The 21,249-nt window shown below is 43.1% G+C and overlaps 1 long non-coding RNA gene across 2 annotated transcripts; it reads left to right on the top strand.

Moving 5' to 3' along the window:
* The first annotated feature begins 7,638 nt into the window (after positions 1 to 7,638).
* Positions 7,639 to 10,830, top strand: LOC119271289. 2 transcript variants are annotated; one of them, XR_005134473.1, is made up of 6 exons: positions 7,639 to 7,855; positions 7,923 to 8,081; positions 8,762 to 8,882; positions 9,168 to 9,266; positions 9,823 to 9,884; positions 10,740 to 10,830. It is a non-coding gene; the product is annotated as an uncharacterized LOC119271289 (long non-coding RNA). The 2 variants fall into 2 exon arrangements; XR_005134472.1 differs by having other exon boundaries at positions 7,639 to 8,081.
* Positions 10,831 to 21,249: the final 10,419 nt, after the last annotated feature.

Here is a 21,249-nt window from a genome sequence, read left to right as displayed (position 1 = left end):
AAGTAAAAAGGAACAGAAGGAGTACAAAGAGTTTGAGCAGCTTTTTAGCATTTCTGTACATTGCAAGCAAACACACAGGATTGGCAATTCATAGAGAACATTCAAAACAATCGATGATTATGCATCTCAGCGACTCACATGTCAGAGGCAGTATTTACTTCACAACTAAAGAATAAAGAAAAAATTGATCAACGCTTCTGACAGCAAAGGGCGTCCCATTCGAAAATATCAAACACATGTCTTGCTAAAATCAATGAGCAAAATTTGACAAGGTTGTCCCATTCCAAAATATCAAATGCCTACGATTGTGGAATGGGCAGGGTTTGCCATCAGTTCGGACATTGACATGGCACCTCGTGCGAAATAAACCAGCTGTTCTTTTTGTGCAGTTCCACTAAAATCAACCAAATTCGCGCGTAGCTTGTATGATTTCGCCCTTATATGTTGCAACGCCTTGAACTTATTTGCACCTCCTTTCTTGTGGTGGAAATGAATGATTCGATGTATTCCTGAACATTTTGTGCAGTTCCCATTGAAATCAAGCTGAGCACCCCTGTTTGCAGAAATACAAAAAAGTGATTAGTATAGAGCAAACTGTACTATGAATTGACAGTTTCAACAGGCACATACATGGTCCATGTAGAGCACACTTTTAGAAAAATGGAACTCACCAGAATGAATCCTAGAACAACATTGTACTCGCGCATCAAAGCAAAAAAATGGAGATTTTGTCAGTCCTTCTGAGCTGAAGTTAGTTTGGTCTTGTGGGGAGTAATGTAACCATCCTTCAACTGCTCCTTCTGATGATAAGATAGACAGGGCTTCTTCATCCTGGCATAATCGGAACTAGTCACTTCACGTACTCCATATTCTTCTTCAGAGGAAGGTGATCCTGTTGTGCAAAGACAAGAGGACTACTAAATGCTAGCATCACTATTTGCTTGAAAAAAGGAAAGGAAATATTTCAAATAGCACAAATGAAGCACTTCTCAAGGACAATACCACTTTTTCATGACAGTATCTAAACAGTAGCACAACACCAATAGAGATGACAAAGCTCAATCATATGGATGAAATTAGTGGGCGAGTAGCAACCTTTGTCAGGAGGCTTATTGTGTAGAGCATACAGATGAAGAAATTCTCCGGAACCATCTATTGCTATATACGGTGGTGGCCATGCTTACTATATACTCCTCAATTAGTTTAATGTTTCCAACATCTTCTTTTGCAGTTCCACTAAAATATATGGTATCTTCAAAGAAGATCCCTGGTTGCAAAAGTAGAGATAATTACATATTACATTAAGAGTGGCATCAAATCAGTGGCAAAACAATTGCTCGTTCCAGCCATAGCAATAAATTAAGATGAAAAACTATATCATTACTTGTGTCATCACAGTTCCAGTGCTTCATTATAGCACCGGGAGTTGATTTTTATTTTTCTTCCCCTTGTTCTTCCCCTTCATCACTTGGTTCAATAACAAAAAAGCTTCGCCTTCAATGTAAGATTTGGCATGTCAATTAGGGAGCACAAGTATAGTACTGAACTTAATTTTCTGATGAATGTGGCAAAATACAGGCCAACAGTTGTGAAATATCCTTATCTTACCTCAATGGGATATTACGGTGCACATACAGATTGCAAGTCTTGTCTCCATTTCTGCAGTTCACTAAAATCAAGCAACATTATCATACAAGTAGCACAACATATGAATGCACACTGTAGAATCATGTGAAAGAAGGCTAGTACTGACCTCTCATGATGCGGAATTCAAACAACTCACAAGAAGAAGATCTAAACCAAATTCGCCTTAACGGATAGGAAGTAAGATCTCTTGTGCAGTTCCACTAAGATCAAGCAATCAAGCAACATTGTCGGTGTGACATTTTGGTTGAACTGCACAAAACACTCTTAAAACAAAAGTGTTTTGCGCAATGCAACAAAAGGTCACAATGGCAACGAGGTGAAGTAGATAACCCTGTTTACACAGAGGTGCAAAGGAAACAATTAGTTGTCAGTAACGGTGGATGACACAGAAGCCAACAAAAAGAAGCATCTACCTTATCTAAATGGGAAAGAAAGCAAGACAGTAGCATTTCTCAAACGGTGGCATTGATTAATATTAACATAGAGATTATATTAACAATAAAATTCGTTAAACATGTAATTTTCTTTTAACTGTGGCATTGCATCAATTTTCCAGCGGCATTATTACAGTGTGTTTGTTTACAGGGACATTTTGGTGTAGGGACTAAAAAAACTCCGTGTCAGTCCCATCTAAACCAAAGAGGACGAACTTTTAGGGACTAAAAGTGGGCATTTGGGACTAAAGAAAGAAGACCCCGAGGGAGTCTTTTTGGGACTCATTCCAACAAATGTCCCTGCCACGCATCCCACCTTGTCTCTATTAGTTCATTACTTGGGGTAACATGGCCTTTTAGCATGTCATTTAATAACCTCTAGTCCATGTTTAGTCCCTGGAACCCAGCAGGTAGGGACTAGGGAGTTTTTAACCAAACATGGCTTTAGATTAACAACAGCTAATGAGTTGCATGGGCCAGTGGACGCACCAGCACCATGTGCATCTACCGATGTACTGTGGTCATGCACAGTCTGTTGCAACAAAGAACAAACAACCAAGGAGCAAATTTGTGTTGGTCCAAGTTTTGTTATCTTTAGACTCCTTTCCCTATGTGAGCGCAGCAAATCTAGTCCTGCTCAAACTCTACAGCCTTGTACCTTCCTTTCCTTTTTGAACTAGTACGTTCGCCCCTTCCTTTCCTCTTTGAACCATGTCCTAGTTTTATGTGATACAACTTTCCCCACTACTTTCCCCCATTCCTTTCCTCTTTGAACCACGTCCTAGATTAATGCTTCCTTTGCTCTTTGAACCACGTCCTAGATTCATGGTATACATGCAGCTAGAGCAATGCATCTGCAGTAAGTAAATTATACCTTAAGGCTCTTGGGGCGTGGTTCGGTGGGCGATGGGACGGCGGCGAAGAAGAAGGGGTCGGAGGCCCTCCCGCGCCGCCACTGGCTGGAAAGTGAACAGTTGCGCCGGTAGTCCCTCACCGACGGTGATAGCGTTAAGTCTCCTTCCCTTCCCGGCGGACAGATCCTGCCGGCTCTTTGAGCAGCAGTGAGCGGAGAGAGAGGCCAACGAAGTCTTGTTTAGATCTGGAGAGGGTGATTGAGTGTGAAGAGAGCAACTACAAGCGCTGAGGCTCCAGCATGTATGCATATACTGGAGAGAGAGTGTGAAGCGTGCAAACCCTAGAAAACATTTTGACCAGTCAAAGAATCCTCCTGGCACAAATTATGCTGAAGTGTAGTTATCGAACCCGAGACCTCAAGTTTGATGAGCGAACAGGCTAACCAGCTACACAACCCTCCCGTTATGTTCAACGAGAGGGAAATAACCTTTTATACATTCCTGTATTCGTCTGACAAGCATGCCGTGTTTTTTGTGTGTGTGTGCGGGAGTCATTGGGATTTCAATCATAATTGTGTCATGTGGCTTTGGTGGTAAGACTATCCACAGTGGTGCAGAAATAATGCAGCCTTAGTGACCTTACCTCTCTCCACATAGTACGTTGGGTCCCACCAGTCAGAGGGTGAAACAAACAAATTAATAAGAAAAATTAAAAGTGCTAGCGGTGTATCTTACCTCACACATCTCACTACTACTCGGGAACACTGTCCAATTGATCCCTCTGTTCGCTCACTACTATTTTAAGTGAATCCCTAGTATAACATGCACACAAATTTTGGGCACTTGTATTCAACTTAAGTCAGTGTGCCACCGTATCTCGTATACTTACTACTCCCTCCGTCTAGGTGTAATAAGTCACGTTAGAAGGTGCAACGGGACCAAGGTGCGTGCGTGTGCGCGGGCGCGCGCGCGCGCGCGCGCGTGTGTGTGTGTGTATGTGTTTAACACCATGTGTGTGTTAGAGAGAGTGACAGATCGACCTACTCCTACAGAGAGATGTTGTGTAGTGTACGATTTTATCCGCGAGAGTCAGTGCATCCTCTCGTTTCCGGGCGTGTCGGGTCACTACAAGAAATACGTCAACTAGTGACCTTCTGTCAGTGACCTGGGAAGAAATGGTCATAGATCTATGACCATTTCAGACCAATTGGTCAAAAGCTGTTCGGGCGGCTCCAAACCCTAAACTATTGCGACCATTTTGGTCAGAAAGGTCGTAATTTCCTTACACGAAATGGTCATAAAGCAAACAGCGCTAGTCCGCTGCCTTATTTCTAGTTGTTAACGACCAATATAGATGGTCATAGCCTTGTAAATTGTGGTGGGTTGCTATGACTAGGCGCCACCTCATCAGTTTTGCCTATGTGTCATGTCCATGTGGCAGTTTTTGCCCTAGGTTGTGAAGCAACCTATATTTGTGTCATTCCCAAAAAAATCTCATAGATTCTTTGGGTCATATCTATGTCAAATATGTAAAAACCTTCCTTGCCTAGTTCAAAAATAATTCAAAAATATTCATTTTCCTATTCTGTTCAAAACAACAGTTTGTGAAGGAAGTACCACTTTGGCATGTCAAAATAGTATCCATTTTCTACAGTGCTTTCCTATGCCCAAATAACCATCCTCCGCCAAATGCCAGCTCAATCCATTCATTATTTTGAGTCGAGCTTCAACATTCGTAGTTATGTCCAGTGTGGTAGTTTGCAATGCAAGTACCACATAGGCTCCTCCTTTTGAGCTGAAAATTTGTGAACACTGTCTTCTTAGTAATTGATCATCCTAAGCCAAAACTCACGCCCATTAGCCATGTACATTTCCCGTACCGCTAATCAAACACTTGGCTGATAATTCATGTTTGAGCATCGATCGGTCTCCTGGTGAGAATCTTATGTTGTAATTTTATTCCTAGCACCAACCTAGGGAGTGCCCAACCCACTAGACATGCCTAGGATGCCCAGAACACATGGCAACATTACGGTCACGCGGTGACCACGCGACGGACATGCGAGTTTACGCGCTCTAGAGTTGGGGCCCTCGGCCACCGCCCAAACCTCGACGTATCACCACCAAACCATGTATTTATGATTAAATAGGTCCTTATGTAGCTAGAAATGATTTTTGGAAAAAATAAATAGCAAACTATGAGGCAGCTGCTATTCAAATTTGACCCGCTTCCAGCTGAATCGGTGGAAATTTGTCTTTTTCACGAGAGTTGGATCAAAAAAATTTACACCCAACCATTTTGTCAATTGTGCATTAAATATGGCCTACTATTTTATAAAAATGATTTGGTCCAATTTTGCAACAATTATTTGGTAGTTCCTTCACAAAAAACCTCCTTTCGGGCACTCGAAAAATGGAAAATGGTTTTTTCATCCAACGAAAATGAAAACTTCCTTAAGCAACATTGTTTGCCATTCCAATATGCACCCTTGTGCACAATATGAGATCATTTGAACAAACTATGCCATGAATGTGGCTATAAGATTGATCATTTGGCTTGAAAGCCATGAATCTTCACACATGATAGCTCATTTCTGAGAACACTTTTTTAAAATAATTATAGTATTACAAGTTTATTATTTTTCCTGGAAACTTGGTCATATATAATGACACAATGTGAAGGTTTTCCAATTTTTTGATTTTTTTTGAATTTTTTATGCCCGTTTCAAAATGTGGTCAAAACGGCGAGCTTGACCGTTCCAAGCTAGCGGTTGAATCTTGGAATTTTTTTGGTGTTTCTCTGATTTAATAGATACTGATGTACCTAGAAATGATTTTTGTAAAAAATGAAGAGCAAACTACAAGGTAACTACAGTTCAAATTTGACCCCCTTCCAACTGAATCAGCAGGAATTTGTCTTTTTCACCAGAGGTGGATCAAATCTTTTGACACCCAAACATTTGGTTAATTGTGCATTAAATATTCCCTAGTATTTTATAAAAATGATTTGGTCCAATTTTGCAACAAATATATAGTAGGTCCTTCACAAAAAATCTCATTTTGGGCACTCAGAAAATGGAAAATGATTTTTCCGTGCAAAGAAAATGAAAACTCCCTTAGGCAACATTGTTTGGAATTCCAAGATGCACCATTGTGCACAATATGAGATCATGTGAACAAACTATGCCATGAATGTGGCCATAAGATTGATCATTTGACTTGAAAGCCATGAATCTCACACATGATAGCTCATTTCTGAGAACACTTTTTAAAAAGAATTGTCGTACTACAAGTTTATTATTTTTCCTGGTAACTTGGTCACATATAATGACACAATGCGAAGGGTTTCCAATTTTTTGATTTTTTTTGAATTTTTTATGCTCGTTTCAAAATGCGGTCAAAACGGTGAGCTTGACCGTTCCTAGCTAGTGGTTGAATCTTGGAAAACTTTTGATGTTTCGCTGATTAAATAGATACTTATGTACCTAGAAATGATTTTTGGAAAAAAATTAAAGAGCAAACTATGAGGCAGCTGCAGTTCAAATTTGACCCACTTCCAGCTGAATCGGCGGAAATTTGTGTTTTTCACCAGAGGTGGATAAAAACTTTTTACACCCAACCATTTGGTCAATTGTTCATAAAATATGGCCTAGTATTTTATAAAAATGATTTGGTCCAATTTTGCAATAATTATTTGGTTGGTCCTTCACAAAAAACCCTCATTTGGGGCACTCGAAAAATAAAAAATAGCTCTTTTGTGCAATGAAAGTGAAAACTCCCTTAGGCAACATTGTTTGGAATTCCAAGATGCACCCTTGTGCATAATATGAGATCATCTGAACAAACTATGCCATGAATGTGGCCAAATTATTGGTCATTTGGCTTGAAGGCCATGCAACTCCACATATGGTATCTTATTTCTAAGAAGACTTTTTCAAGGTATTTACAATATTGCGAGTTTGTTATTTTTCCTGGACACTAGGTCACATATAGTGACACAATGCAAAGGCTTTCCATTTTTCTGATTTTTCTGAATTCTTTATGCCAATTTCAAAACACGGTCAAAACCGCGGGCATCATCGTTCCTACCTACGGGTGGAATCTTACTAAACTCATAGTATTTCTCTAATGAAATATATACATGTGTACCTAAAACTATTTTTGGAAAAAATAATTAGCAAACTATGAAGTAGATATAGTTCGAATTTGACCCGATTCATCATAATTTGGTACAAGTTGGTTTAAATGGCTAAAAAAGCTAGAAAGGTCGAAAATGCATACAAGTTGGTTATCATACATAAAATGTGGTATAACTTGAGTGAAAATTTTTGTGGTACGATTTTGCAAAATATTATTGGTAGTTGCTTCATAAACCCCTTTGTTTTTAGCACTTAGACACTATTTTAAACGATACATGTCTCCAACAATTCGGGACGTCTCAACCGGATCACCCTCTTGTAGGCGATCTGAGCCGTCCACGCCGTCCTAATCCAACGTCTCCTCACCTCTCCAGCTATCCTACCTCCCTCGATCCCCTTCCCTCCCGCACACTCTATCTCCTCCCTCGATCCCCTCCCCCCCGAGAACGCCGTCGGCTCCCCTCGATCCCCTTCCCTCCCGAGAACGACGCCGCCGCCTCTCACACCTTGTTGACCCCCTTCTCCGCTAGCCCCTGTCATCGCCCCCTACTCCCGCCCTCCCCTAGCCCCTGCCACCCGCCCGTACGCCACCCGCTCCTATCCTGCAGCAGATCTAGGGTTAATGGTGAGTTTGCCCCACGCTGGCCACGACACTCCGGCAACCAGGACGGCGACGGCGTCGACGGGATCTGACGGGAGCGTCCTCCTGCGGCCACTCGCGAACCTACCGGTCCTCTAGGGTTTGAGCCACCGCGTCGCCGGTGTGGCTCCGGTGACTCAGGTGACCCCCTCCACTCCTCCATCGCATCTCCCCCTATCTGCCTCACCATGTTCCCTCTCCCTCTCAGATCCGTCGTCGCTCGAGCACCGGGATGCCATGGACGGGATGGCCATTTCCCCCTGCTCTGACGCCACGGAGGCCGCCGTCTCCTAATCAAACCCTAGCATTCCTCCCCTGCCGCAGCGGTGCCGCCGATGGATCCCGCCGAGGATCCCTAAGGCTGAGGGTAAGATCCCGCCCATGCTCCCTGATTCCCCTCTTTCATTCTGCACATTGCACCACTTACTCTATACATATGTGCTGGTTGCATGAATCAAGGGTGGTTTGCCATATCTACAAAATTTTAGGATTTTTAGTGGGAGCAGGTTGGCTGCTGTTTGCTTTCCTTCAACCTGACGGCTCCTTGGATTGGGCCAGCCCTAGTCATTGTGTGCAGTGCAGCTTTGGTGCACTGTTGCCTCTGCCTGAGGTTATAGGGCGTGTGAGGCTGAACAATTTTAATGTGGACATAAAGATGAATGACATATCACCACTTTCAAGCTAATTATTTCACACTATGATTTTTGATGATCTTTCACTGTAGTTATCTCAAGCTAATTTGCAACCAGCTGTTTACTTTCTATACAAAGTTTACTTTCTAGAAATATCATGAAATAAAATGCTTCTAGTCCAGAGTAATTGAGCATTATAAAAGAATGTGTAGGACATAATTGCCATAAGTTGGACTAATGTGGAGTCCAGGATCTCATCCCACCACCACGTCAATCTGGAATTTCCTGTAATTACCAGTCATTACCTTCAATTGTGCATTTTCCAACAAATGACAGACATTGGCTTTGTGTTCCATCATGTGAATTCTGATTCTTAAACGAACATGTCTTGGTATGCTTAATTATTTGTTTGCAGGTTGCCTGCCTTTGAAGGAATCCATTCAAGACGCTGTTGCCCCAGCACACCGCGGTCGTGTCGGCGCGCCTCCAGTCCTACGTCGCTGTTGACTCCACCTGCTGGTGCTCCCTCTCCCAAGGTACTAAACCCGTGCGGCTACCCCCCTTTCAGTTTTTCTGGTTACCCACACTTACATTAGCTGGATGTGTCAGTCTCAAATTAAGTTATCCACTAAAAGCAGCCCTATAGAATCTTCGAGTTTAACACTTACATCAATGTTGCTTAGTAGGATCTGTAGGTAACCGCGACGTGCACACACACGCACGCACACACACACTCACACTCACACACACACACATACTGATGCTGTATTGCTGTTGCATAATGTGGGGTTCTTATTCATTTGATTTCGTCCTCCTGGCAGGCATATTTCATACGTTGAACAGCAACGGCGAATTCGAGCGGATGATGGAAGGCCTCAGTTTGGGGCCAAGAAAGGCGTGGACGAGGCCATTTCTGCAAGGTCTTTCTTGATCAGTTGAAATGTTTGGTTACCCAATGTCTCCCTGAAATATATAATCATGCTTTCATTCTGATTTGTACATCATCCTGGATGGTCTGCCCAAAAGATGCTCATAGCTTTTCCGTTAGCCTGCGTTGCAGCTCATTTTGTTTATTTAAAGAACAACCATGTGGCACGGTGGTTCTACTTCTCATAAATTGACAGAAAGGTTCTAGCATGTTTTCATTTGCATGTAAAACTCGACCTTCTTTTAGTTGAGTGAATATCTTTCAGATATGGAACCTTTTACAGTACATTTCTTTCCTTCTAAATGTGAATTCATGTACATCGACAAGCATTTCACATTTGCTGTAGCACTACGTAATGGTATACTTCTTTTAGAAATTCTGCTCCTTTTATAAATTCTACATATGGTTTCTCCTGTTTCAGCAATACTTGATTCCCTTTTCAAATTGCTATTGCCATGTGGTTGTCCTTCCCGTTAGTTCATGTGAAATTTGGATTTTAAGATTATGGATTAATATGTTGTCTCATGCTGCTGATTTCACTTGTGCAGAATCTATTGGCTAATCTTGACTAGTTTTGCTCTGCTGACCGTCCATGCTGCTGCTCTTTGTGGTAAGAGTCCTTGAGTGCTGAAGTGCATATCTCGACTTGACTGTGCTTACAATTATGGGTTTACTCAAGTTATACCAAGGGCAGTAAACCATACAGTGTTCCTTTGTTTGTACTTGCTAGTGTTAAATTTATGCTCCTCGGGAAGTGCTGGTACTAGATATACCAAGTACCAACTAGACAAGGCTAAAGTATAGCTGATCAGGCTTGCACTTCCCTTAGTGATGCAAACCTATAGTGGTTCTTTTATAGTTCCTTAATCTACTGACTGATTTCTAGTAAAGCTAATATACACATTTGCTGGCTCTGTTAACGGCTATTTTATCAGAATGGTGGGTGTGTACTTTCGTAATCTGGTGGTTCTAACATTTGTTATCAACTCATGTCATATACTAATATCTTCACTTTAATTCCTGGGTTTCACATTAGAAGATAATCATGGTTTTGCTGTATCACCATATTTATCTTCTTTACATTTTGGCATACAGTTTATTAGGCTATATCATCATAATCATGGCCCACAAGAAAAAAGTAGAATTAGAACCCCAGGTCAGTCATGATGTTTTTGTTTATGGAGGTGTTGCGTATTTGATCAGATTTCCTTACTTGCTTCAGGCATAAGAATAAGCTTATAAGAATAGAATATTGATACTCTGCGAGCTATGAGTAGAATGCTCTATCTTCGCAAGTCACCTTTCTTGTATGAATGAGTATCTTGTTTTGACTAGCTGGATAATAAAAGCATTGTACTAGTTAAATTTATGTTATTATTCTAAATAACTTGTCTTTTTCTGAGTGGTCTCTTTATAATATATTGGCTCCAGTTTTCTGATTCTTCTTTGCTGATTCATGTAACAGGGTGACTGAGGTTGCATGTTGTTCATGATAGGATCATGTGCCTAGTTTGTAATGCTATCAAAGGAGCTCCATCGTGAAGAATATATCACAGTTGGTAGAGTAGGGGCTCCATCGTGTAGAGGTTGTAAAGTATAATATTAGTTACTACAGTTGGTAGTTGGTAGTGCCCTATGTGTTGGTAGTGCAGGAGGGCCATTGTATTATGTGTTATTTGTAGAGCAGGAGCTCTAGATTCAGCCATTGTATTATGTGTTATTTGTAGAGTCGGAGCTCCATCCCGAATTTGGTTGTTATTTGAAGTATTATTATATGTGTTGTCTGTTTGTGCCAATTTAAATACTGCTTATTTATTTACTGCCAAAATGAAATATGAAGAATATGATCCTGACGGCCAGGACCCACTTACTAGAAGCTGACAACTTGGACCCACTTACCACAATTTTAAAACTGGGATAAAAAGGCCACGACCCAACAATAAAAAGGCTGCAATATTGGGCTTGGCCCATAAACACAACCAAAAATTGATAGAAAAAAACACAAATAGGCTGAATTGTTGGGCTAGGCCCATGTAGAAAATCGAATTGGACCGGGCTGAATCTTGTGCCACATCAGATTGCCACGTTGGATGCCTACGTGGCCTGGGGAGGTTGCTAGTGACCAAAACGCCACAGTAGACGTATTTTGGTCATAAACGTCTACGACCATTCCAGAAGAAAGGTCGCTATAGTCAGTTTACGACCACCACCTTTTGACCTTATGGTTTTGGTCACAAAAAGGTCACAAATTGACATATTTCTTGTAGTGGGTAGGGACATGCGGACAGCTGCCACGCCCGCTCCTGACCAGCCTAGCCCACCCAAAGCCCCTCCATCGCCCACGCGCGCTTCCTGCCCGAAATGGTCAAAGCCGCTCCAAAGAATCGGTGCCGCATTCATGCCCGGGCAGAGCGGACGCGACCTCTCACTGGCGCAAGAGTGATGGTTGCTTCGTCCGTCCAACTTACTGCTGGGTCTATGTGATTTGACGGCTCATTGGTCTTTATTACTAAGGTGGTAGGACTGCTGGATGTCCCACGCTTTCGGCGAAAGGAGGTATACTACTACTAGATTACAATATTCTCCATTCTTACAGTGGAGGCGTGCAGGAGCAGTGAAAACACACAGGCTCAGTGATTACATGGCCCACCTCACACTATCACCGTGCGACACCTAACTCTTTACATAGTACTCCCTCCGTTCCTAAATATTACTAGATGAGTCCCCGTGTGTTGGCGCGGAACAGTGATATATCTCGCTGTGCAAAATTATCGATTTCATAGAACAAAAAAACTCTATAACCGCATGACAAATGTGGTAGCCAAACTAAATAAACTCCCATCATCATTTAGATCATCCCATGTAAGGAAAAAAGATCAGCCAACTCCTACTGCATAATGGGATTATATTTTTCTTTTTGACATGTTAATGGGACTTAAAAGCTCACTTACATGCATGCTACCGGTGCATGCTTGCATGCAGACATGTTGATGTGATTTAAAACCCACTCACATGCATGTGGCACGGTATTTCTGCATGCTTGCATGTGGCTTAGTGCGGAGCCTCTCAACGTCAAGATCAGACGGCTATTATGGACTGATTTACTTCATCTAACAGCTACATCAATTTTGATGACGTGGCTCAAGGAGAGGATAGAGAATTCCTAGTAGTGGGGGCTAGCTATTACTAGTAGATATAAGTCTTTGTAGAGATTCCACTACATACGGAACAAAATGAATGAATCTACACTTAAAATGCATCTATATACATCCACATGTGGTTCATGGTGAAATCTCTACAAAGACTTATATTTAAGAATGGAGGAAGTACTAGTATAGTACGTACTGTAATTTATCAACGAGATAAATTTGTACAAAGCTATGAAGCTTCCAGCTTCTGTTACATGTATCTTGTGTCCAAGGTTGCCCATTGCAACATTTCATCAAATACAAAGGAGACTAAAATGCATGCTATTGCATCTTAATGATTGACAGATCATAGCAAATATGTACTCCCTCCGTTCCAAAATAAGTTTCTCAACTTTGTGCAAACTTTAGTACAAAAATGTACAACTACTAAAGTTGACACTTATTTTGGAACAGAGGCAGCTAAAGAAAAAAACGATCCATGCATACCCTAGCCCCTGATACATGAACCCTGACCAGGCTTCAATTTGCTGGCAACATTCGAGCTTCCTAATAAATGATGTTTGCAACCTTTTGACCATCGGATCGTTTCGTGCAGTTTCACCAAAATCGAGATGAGCATCCCTGTGGCAAAGAAATTGAACAAGCGTGATTAGAATAAGATTACTGGGACTAGTTGATGAGACATAAACTCATCACAAATACAGTACGTAGAAGCCAGTAGAGGTATGTGCGGGGTAAAGAAGTAGAGAAATATCCACAGGGAGTGATGTGGGCAGCTGGAGCAGTGGTGCAAGCCGGCTGTAAAGGGAGTTGTACCTGAGGGACGTAGCTTAACATTGAGGAGGGCGGCGGGAGGTGGCAACTGCCCGCGTCGCGGCAGTGAGCAAGGTACGAAGGCAACCTCACCGGCTTTGTGAGAGAGAACGGTGGGGACCCCTGATCGGGACGTGCCGACAGTGGGTTTTCGCCGTCGGCGACAGCCACCGCATCTACACTAAGCATCCACCCCTTCCCCAAGCGGACGTGATCCGCCGGGATGTTAGAGATGTGGCCACAGTCGTTTTGTGTGAGAGAGTGTGAAGAGAGCAACCCCAGCAAGCAACCGTGTAGGCTAGCCCGTCCTAACTATGTATATAGTGGAGCGGTTACCTTTTCTCTCCATATGAACCTATCATATTGCGTATGTGCCACTTAAGAAAAAAAAACTTTATTTATAAATGACGCGGAACCTACTACTTGTTCTCCTATAACCTTGCGCTTGGCATCTCCAAAATATTAACCCTCTGATTGGCTCTTCGCCTCTTCGGGAAGTCGAGCAATAATGGTAGTGCAGTATATATAGTTCTGGCTATATGAGACCAGATGAATTGCTGCACGTCCACCACGTGGGCGAGGGTCGAGGGGCGAGGGAGAGTGCTACATACGGAGCAAAATGAGTGAATCTACACTCTAAAATACGTCTATATACATCAATGTTTGGAGTATGTACTAGTAGTTCATATTGAAATCTACTAAAGGACATATATATTCCAAACAATATGATATAATCTCTATAACCAAGGTAGTAGGGACGAGGAGTAAACGGAGGGAGTAGTAAATTTTTCTCCTCGTCCTGCGAGCCACCGCGCGCATGGGCGAGGGAGCGGGCGTAAGGCATAGTAAGGAAGCTTCACCTCATCCTGCGAGCCACCACGCCCGTGGGCGGGGGAGACGGTGTACTAAGCAAGCTTCTCCTCATTCTGCGAGTTGACGGGACACATCAAAAGTGCTCCATTGTGTAGAGCCTTGCCTCTAAGGTAGGCCCCACATGGTTTGCCTCTTTTTTTAACATAACACGTCAAGTCGCAATTTGTTTTTTCACCCGTGGTAGATGATCCTCCCTCCACCAAGTGGACAACCAGTACACCTGCCAAATTACCACGTGGGCTGCCTTTTTCATACAGAAATGAGCTCCACCGTGTACCCGTGCGGGTGTGGTTGGGAAAGAGACGGGAGTACGTGCGTCGTGCATGCACCTCTTCTCTTCGTGCACGTCCCCCACCTACGTGGGTGTGTGTGAGAGATACAAACCGCGTTCGTGAGTGTTTTTTGTTTTGGGGTGGGGGTGGGGTGGGGGGTTGATTTCGTGAATTATTTGTGGGAATATGTGTCGATGACAGCTCAAACAAAATTTTGCATGCAATGTGTGTGAAATGGAGGCCTATCCATATCATACATAGAGGGTCGGGCAATCCACAAGAAGAGAGGGAGGGGTCATAGCTATCGATAGAGTCGAAGAGAGGATCAAGTGGGTGGGTGCGAGATTGATGAAGAGAGCCATCGAAATTGTGTGTGTGTACAAGTCAAAGATATAGGGCGACTGGCCTACTGGAAAGTTAGAGGGCACACGTCAAGTTTGTGTGTGGAAGGGAGACATGACTAGAGCGCTCGATGTATCAGTGTGTGTGGGGGGGAGGGGGTGGTGGGAGGGGTAGGCAGAGGCCTAACTATAGAGGTAGAACGACTCGTATATGTGTTGAGAAGGAGAGACCCAGCTATGTCTTAAGGGAGATCAGTCGACATCCATACATAACTGAAGGACGGGAAATATGATTGGAGAGAGAGAGGAGAGAGAGGGAGGGAGAGGGGTAGAGTGCTGGATGGGTGATGGAGTTGGTTCTCGAAGATGGTGGGAGAGGCCTACTAGACAAACTGAGGGTGGAACTGCAATGTTATCAATAAGAGTGGGGATGTGTTTCGGTGTGTGCCTGTGCGTGATAGATCTGTCGGGACGCATCCATGGATGATGAAGGGGAACCTTGTGTTTGGTAAGCAAACCTAACTAGATCGGTAGATCAATTGTTGTTTGTCGTAGGAAGGGAGAGACACAACTAATGAGGTAGATCGATTGACGTGTGGGTAAAAACGAGTTATAAGGACCTAGCTAGCTATATGCATAGCGAGAGATCGGTCGGTGTACGTCCATTTGTTAGAGGCAAATAAGGCCCAGCGAGACGGATAGACAGAGAGAATGGAGCTAGGAGGTGGTGCGTGAGGCCCAACTACTAGCTAGATAGGGGGAGGAGTGTGCGGTTGTGAGAGCAATGAAAAGAGGGGCGAGAGTTTACACGTGTGTCTGACCGTATGACAGACACGAGGCAAGGACACATAAAGGAGGAGATTGAAGGTGTGTTTGTATGTTGTAGGCAGGCATCACTGCAGAGGTTTATCGATCGGTGTGTGTCGGAAAGGAGTTGTGGAGACTCTATGAGAACGTCCGAAAGAAAAAAATGAATGTGCCCGGTGGATAGAATGCCGAGGGAGGGGGAGGGCAAGGAGGGCGTGTGCATGCACGAGAGAAAGTTAGTGGTAGCTACAAAGGTTAGAGGATTGTGTGGGTGTAAGAGACTAACAAAGATCATAATTTGATATGAAAGTGGATTCATATGTTTGAATAGGAGATCATAGTGTTTTAAACATTGCATGCATGAATATAGCGGTGATACACGTGCTATGCACATGTTATACCATAATGTGATAATGCAAGGCGTTTGCAACTCACAGCTAAATGCCGAACAATCTAAACCATACTATACATCAAACAATCTCACATTTTATTTGAATTTGTGATAATGTGTGGCGTTTGCAGCTTACAACTAAATATCAAACAATCTAAACAATACTATATATCGAACATTCTCACATTTTATTTGAATTTGTGGTAATGTGTGGTGTTTGCAACTCACATCTAAATACTTGAGGCGTAGGGGGCGGGGCACCATACATAATATGATAAACACATTATACATATGAGACATGGTTTAGATTATGAAGATATAGCAAGAGCTAGAATTGTAATGTGATTTGAAATCAAAATAAAGTGGATTCAAAAAATCTAGTTCGAGTTCATATAGTACAAATAGTTCATATGTTACTCGAGACTAATCATGTGGTGTGTTGTGAAGATAATACACAAACGATGGTTTAACTTGACAATAATGATGATTGTAGATCTTATTAAAACAGAGAAACGAATTCAAATGCTTTGACTTCACAACAATCATTACTGTAGATCTTATTCAAATAGAGAAATGAATTCAAATTTAGTTCATATTGAAGCGGTAGTATATACGTTTGGAATGCACTAAAACGTTCATTTGAGTAGTATGCTGCATGCATTATACACGTAGCGAAATATTTTAATTGAACATAAAATGAATTCAAAGTTTTGAATGACATTTGTAGGGCGCATTGATTTGGTACAGTACACGTTAGGCTTGTCCGGAAATTTCAACCCGCGCCTTGTTAGCCCGAAATATTTAAGATATATCTTTGTCTCGTTGTGCTCCGACAACTCCCTCCATCTCAACCCGCGCCTTGCTATTCCAAAATTACAACGCGCACGAAAACTCCCACCTCCTGTGAAATCCCGACACACGGAATGCCCGTGGTACCCCTAAACCGAAAGAACCGCCTCAAATCGGTGGGGGTACTTTCGTAACTTACCCCACATTTTGGACAAGCGCGTCTCTAAGCCATGGTTCCCCACTGCCATCCCATCCGCCCACCCATTCGTACACCGAGGCCGTGAAAACACGCGACGAAACCCCACACCCTGCTCCGCCCGCCACCCAGCCGGAGCCTCTTCCCCGACGACGTCATCGACAGCAACACCTCGATGTCCCTCATCCACCGTACCGGATGAGGATCCGTCGTCGATCTCATCGTCCCGCAGGTTCAGCCACCCCGTCCTCCACCTCCAAGGAGCTGCCCCGACGTTCCCCTCGTCTTTTGCGCCACCTCCATTCCCACACCGCCATCTTCACCTGCACCACCGGAAGAGCATCATCATCACCGTTTCCTCGGATGAAGCTGCGGCCTAATCGGCGCCACCAAAGAGGTCGTACACTAATCGTCACATTTTCTTCTTGATTCGATCTGTCGGTGCTGCCGGCGCTCAGTCCCAAGCCGACACGGCGCGGCTCCATCCACGGCGGCATCGCCGGCCACTTCCTCCATGGCGTCGCTCCCTTGGCGGCAACGTCCACATCAGTAGGACCTGCTGCTGCTTTAGCTCTTGCTCGCGCTCCTGCTCTGCTCTTGCTCTCGATCCCCTGCCTGGTCTGCTCTTGCTATTGCTCTTGCTCGCGCTGCTGCTCGCGCTGCTGCTCTCGCTCTTGCTCTTGCTTGCATTGCTGCTTTGATTTAGCTACACTTCACTATGATGCCGCCGGGGTGAAGGAAGAACCAGCCGCAGCGGGTAGGGGGCTCGCCGGAGAGGTACCCTACTATCTAACTTAGGGTTCAGGATGGGGGCGGTGGTCGCCGGCGGTGGCGAGGCGGTGGCGGGGCGGTGGCGTGGGGATCGCCGGAGAAAAATCTCGGCATAGGGGGGCCTAGAGGGATGGCCGGGGCGGCGGCGGACCAGCGGTGGGGAGTGTTTTCGGGGTGGGCGGGGCGGCGCACCGCCGGCCGCGGGCGGCGGGGGGCTGCTGTTTGGCCGGTTCAGGGGGTGGAGGTTGAAGATGAACCACAGGCCCTTGATTTCGTATCCAACGGCTGCAAAATCGACTGATCAGAGATGAAAAAGTCACTCGAGTGACGTGTAGCCTCACCTTTCTAGTGCGTTCAGTTTCAACAGCAAAATTCAGTTTCGACAGCAAAATTCAGTTTCGACAATTAAGTTCAGTTTTGACAGTTAAGTTCAGTTTCGACAGTTAAATTCAGTTTCGACAGTTAAGTTCAGAGATGAGCGACTGATGTATTTTACATCTAGCACTTTGTGTTTATGTATTTTACGTCATGTATTGGAGATGCTATTAGAATTCCACTCGGGTTAAGGTTGTTCATTGTCTCTCTTGTACAACTCACCGGAGCTGGTCCAACGACGAAACCCTCCATCACAGTGGAGTAGTACCTCGGGCTCCATCTCCAGATGCCTAAGATCTTCTTCCCCTCCTATTACAGCCAAGTCAGCCGGAGCATCCTCACTGGCCAACCCAATCACGCTGAGATCGACATGGCTTCGCCAAAGAGGTTGTACACTTGTTGCATCTCTTTTTTACTCTACATGTTATATATATTGTCCACTGAGCACACGGATTTGTTCCTTTAGTGTCTCCTTGAAAGAAAAAACATAGGAATTTTAATCTTCACTTGTCCTCCTTTTCAAATTCCTATTCATGAAGCACAAGACTAAGAGATAGTAGAATAATAGCATTATAACCATACATTTTCTTGTGTTTTGACTTAATCTCACCATGCTTCTTTTATCCTGTGATCTTCCAATTTTTGTGAATCAAACACCCAGATTGGCAAAAATCCTGTGTTTTTAAATTATCTGTTTTGCACGTGCATTCCTATCCTATTATCGTCTATTTCCTATCCCTGCATTGTTGGAATCCTCCAATTCAAACGAGCCCTTACATAATTACTTCTCTTACAGATACTTGTCAAAGAAAACCTTGCGTGGTTTGTCCCGCTCCTGCTGCACCGTCATCCACCCCAACTCAGCTGCTCCAACGAAAGAAGGGTCCAGCACAGCAGGGATCCGGCCTCCAGACTGTCTTTCACCGCCTCAGATCTTCTTCCCTGCCGCTGGCAATCATGAAAACTGCACTACCATCATCAACCAAGCAGATGACCTCGAGGACTACACGGTTCCGCAAGAGAGGTCGCACTCTTTCGTGTCTGCTTACGTTATGCATCGCTTAATATTACATGCTACTTTATCGTCCTGTTCACCGATTAGACTCTGAGTCAGCTCCAAACTAATGGTTAAACTTGAGTTTTTAAATGGTTATGGGGTACATACCGGGGCCGCTATCAATAGTATCTATCTACTATCTGGTTAATCTCTGGTGTCTACTATGAGTTTCATGTTGGGTGGGAAACAAACAGTAAAGAAGCCATTATCTGTATTTTTAACTGAAGCCATTATCTACCTGCTATTATTGGTTTTGGGTCTATCCACAGGTTGCTACCATCACTCTGGATTTCTGCATGCACTCCTTACATAATCTCACTATGTTTTATTCCTATGCATGACAGTTATTGTAAACAATGGAACTGAACATGTAGAGCAAAAGAGATGAGCCTTGTGTGGCAATAAAATTTCATGCACACGTCGCTCCATGGTAGGCGCAAAGGCAGCCCCCCTCCACGCATTTCGGACTGTAATCGAGAGGAAGATATCTGTTCTGAGGGGGATTCAGAAGGAGAAGACAACTCCTATTTACCCCCTGAGGTCTTCGCTCTAACTTGGCATGCTGATGTTGGTTATATCATGCATATGGTGTCTTGGATTGCTTACTTTATACATCAAATATGTCATCTGCTTAGTTTAGACATCCTTTTTGCAAATGCCATCTGTTTAGTTTATTCGTCGTTTATGTGAATTATGCAACACCATCTTGTTTAGCCAGGCATCATATGTGTGAATTTTGCAATGCCATCCTGCTTAGCCAGTCATCTTATATGTAAATTATATCATGCCATTCTTTTTTCGTTACATATTACATTTGTCAACAATGTTATTACATTCAACTGCTCTTCGTGTGCATCAGCCATTTGACACGGTGATGGCAAATTCTGGAGTGAAAACAAGGTCTTCAGAGTACACTATGCTATCTGACGAAGCGCATATCTCGCTAGTTACGGATAGCTCCTCAGAGGAGGATTCAGAGACAGATGACCAGTCCTATCCCCCCCGAGGTGTATGCTCTAACTTGGCAGGGTTATGTTGCTCATATCGTGTGTATGGTGTCTCGCATTGCTATGTCATTTGATTAGTTTAGACATGCTTTGTGTGAATGCCACCTTTTCAATGTCTAATTACCATATATGTGAATTATGCATTGCCATCTTCTTGCAAGACATTATATATGTGAATTATACAATGCTATCGTGTTGCAAAGACATTATATATGTGAATTATGCAATGCCACGTTGTTTAGCCAATCATCATGTATGTGAATTATATCATGCTATCATTTTTTGTATTACGTGTTCCATTTGTCAACAACATTTGTATATTCAACTACTCTTCCTGTGCATCAGCCATTTGAAGCGGTGATGGAAGTATCTGGAGTGAAAACAAGGTATTCATAGCAGATAATGCTACCTGCTGAAGTAGACATCTTGCTGGTTACAGAGAGCTCCTCAGAGGAGGATTCAGAGACTGATGACCAGTCCTATTTTCCCCCTGAGGTCTATGCTCAAACTTGGCAGGGTTATATTACCCATGTCATGCATGTTGTATTGCATTGCTTAGTTTTTACATCACATATGGATTGCCATCTGCTTACTTGCTTACTATATAAATCATATATTTGAATTATATCATGCCATCATGTTTACATAGTACATACACATCATCTATCTGAATTATGGCATGGGAACCCATTTAATAAAGACATCATATAGTTATATCATCTCATCCTGTTTAGTGTTTACATTCATCATATTTTGAATTATGGCATTCTATCCATGAATGTATGTGAATTATGGCATGCCAACCTATTTAATAAACACATTATATAGTTATGTCATGTCATCCTGTTTACATAGTATCATATTTTGAACTATGTATTTCCATCTTTTTTAGTTAGCCATCATAATATGAAATTGTGTCATGCTATCCTGTTTAGTTAGCCATCATATATGTGAAATTGTGTCATGCTATATTGTTTGGTTAGACAACATAAATATGAATTATTTCATGCCCTCTTTTATTCCCCACTATCCATTGCACCTGTCTATCATACAATGTCTATACTTTCAATTACTTTTCTTGTTTATCGGCCATTTGAATTGGAGAGCGTGATGGCAGTATCTAAGGGAGTAACG

The sequence above is a fragment of the Triticum dicoccoides genome, chromosome 3A, assembly GCF_002162155.2.
Source record: "Triticum dicoccoides isolate Atlit2015 ecotype Zavitan chromosome 3A, WEW_v2.0, whole genome shotgun sequence".
Classification (NCBI taxonomy): Eukaryota; Viridiplantae; Streptophyta; class Magnoliopsida; order Poales; family Poaceae; genus Triticum; species Triticum dicoccoides.
This window is presented reverse-complemented; position numbering and strand designations above follow the sequence as displayed.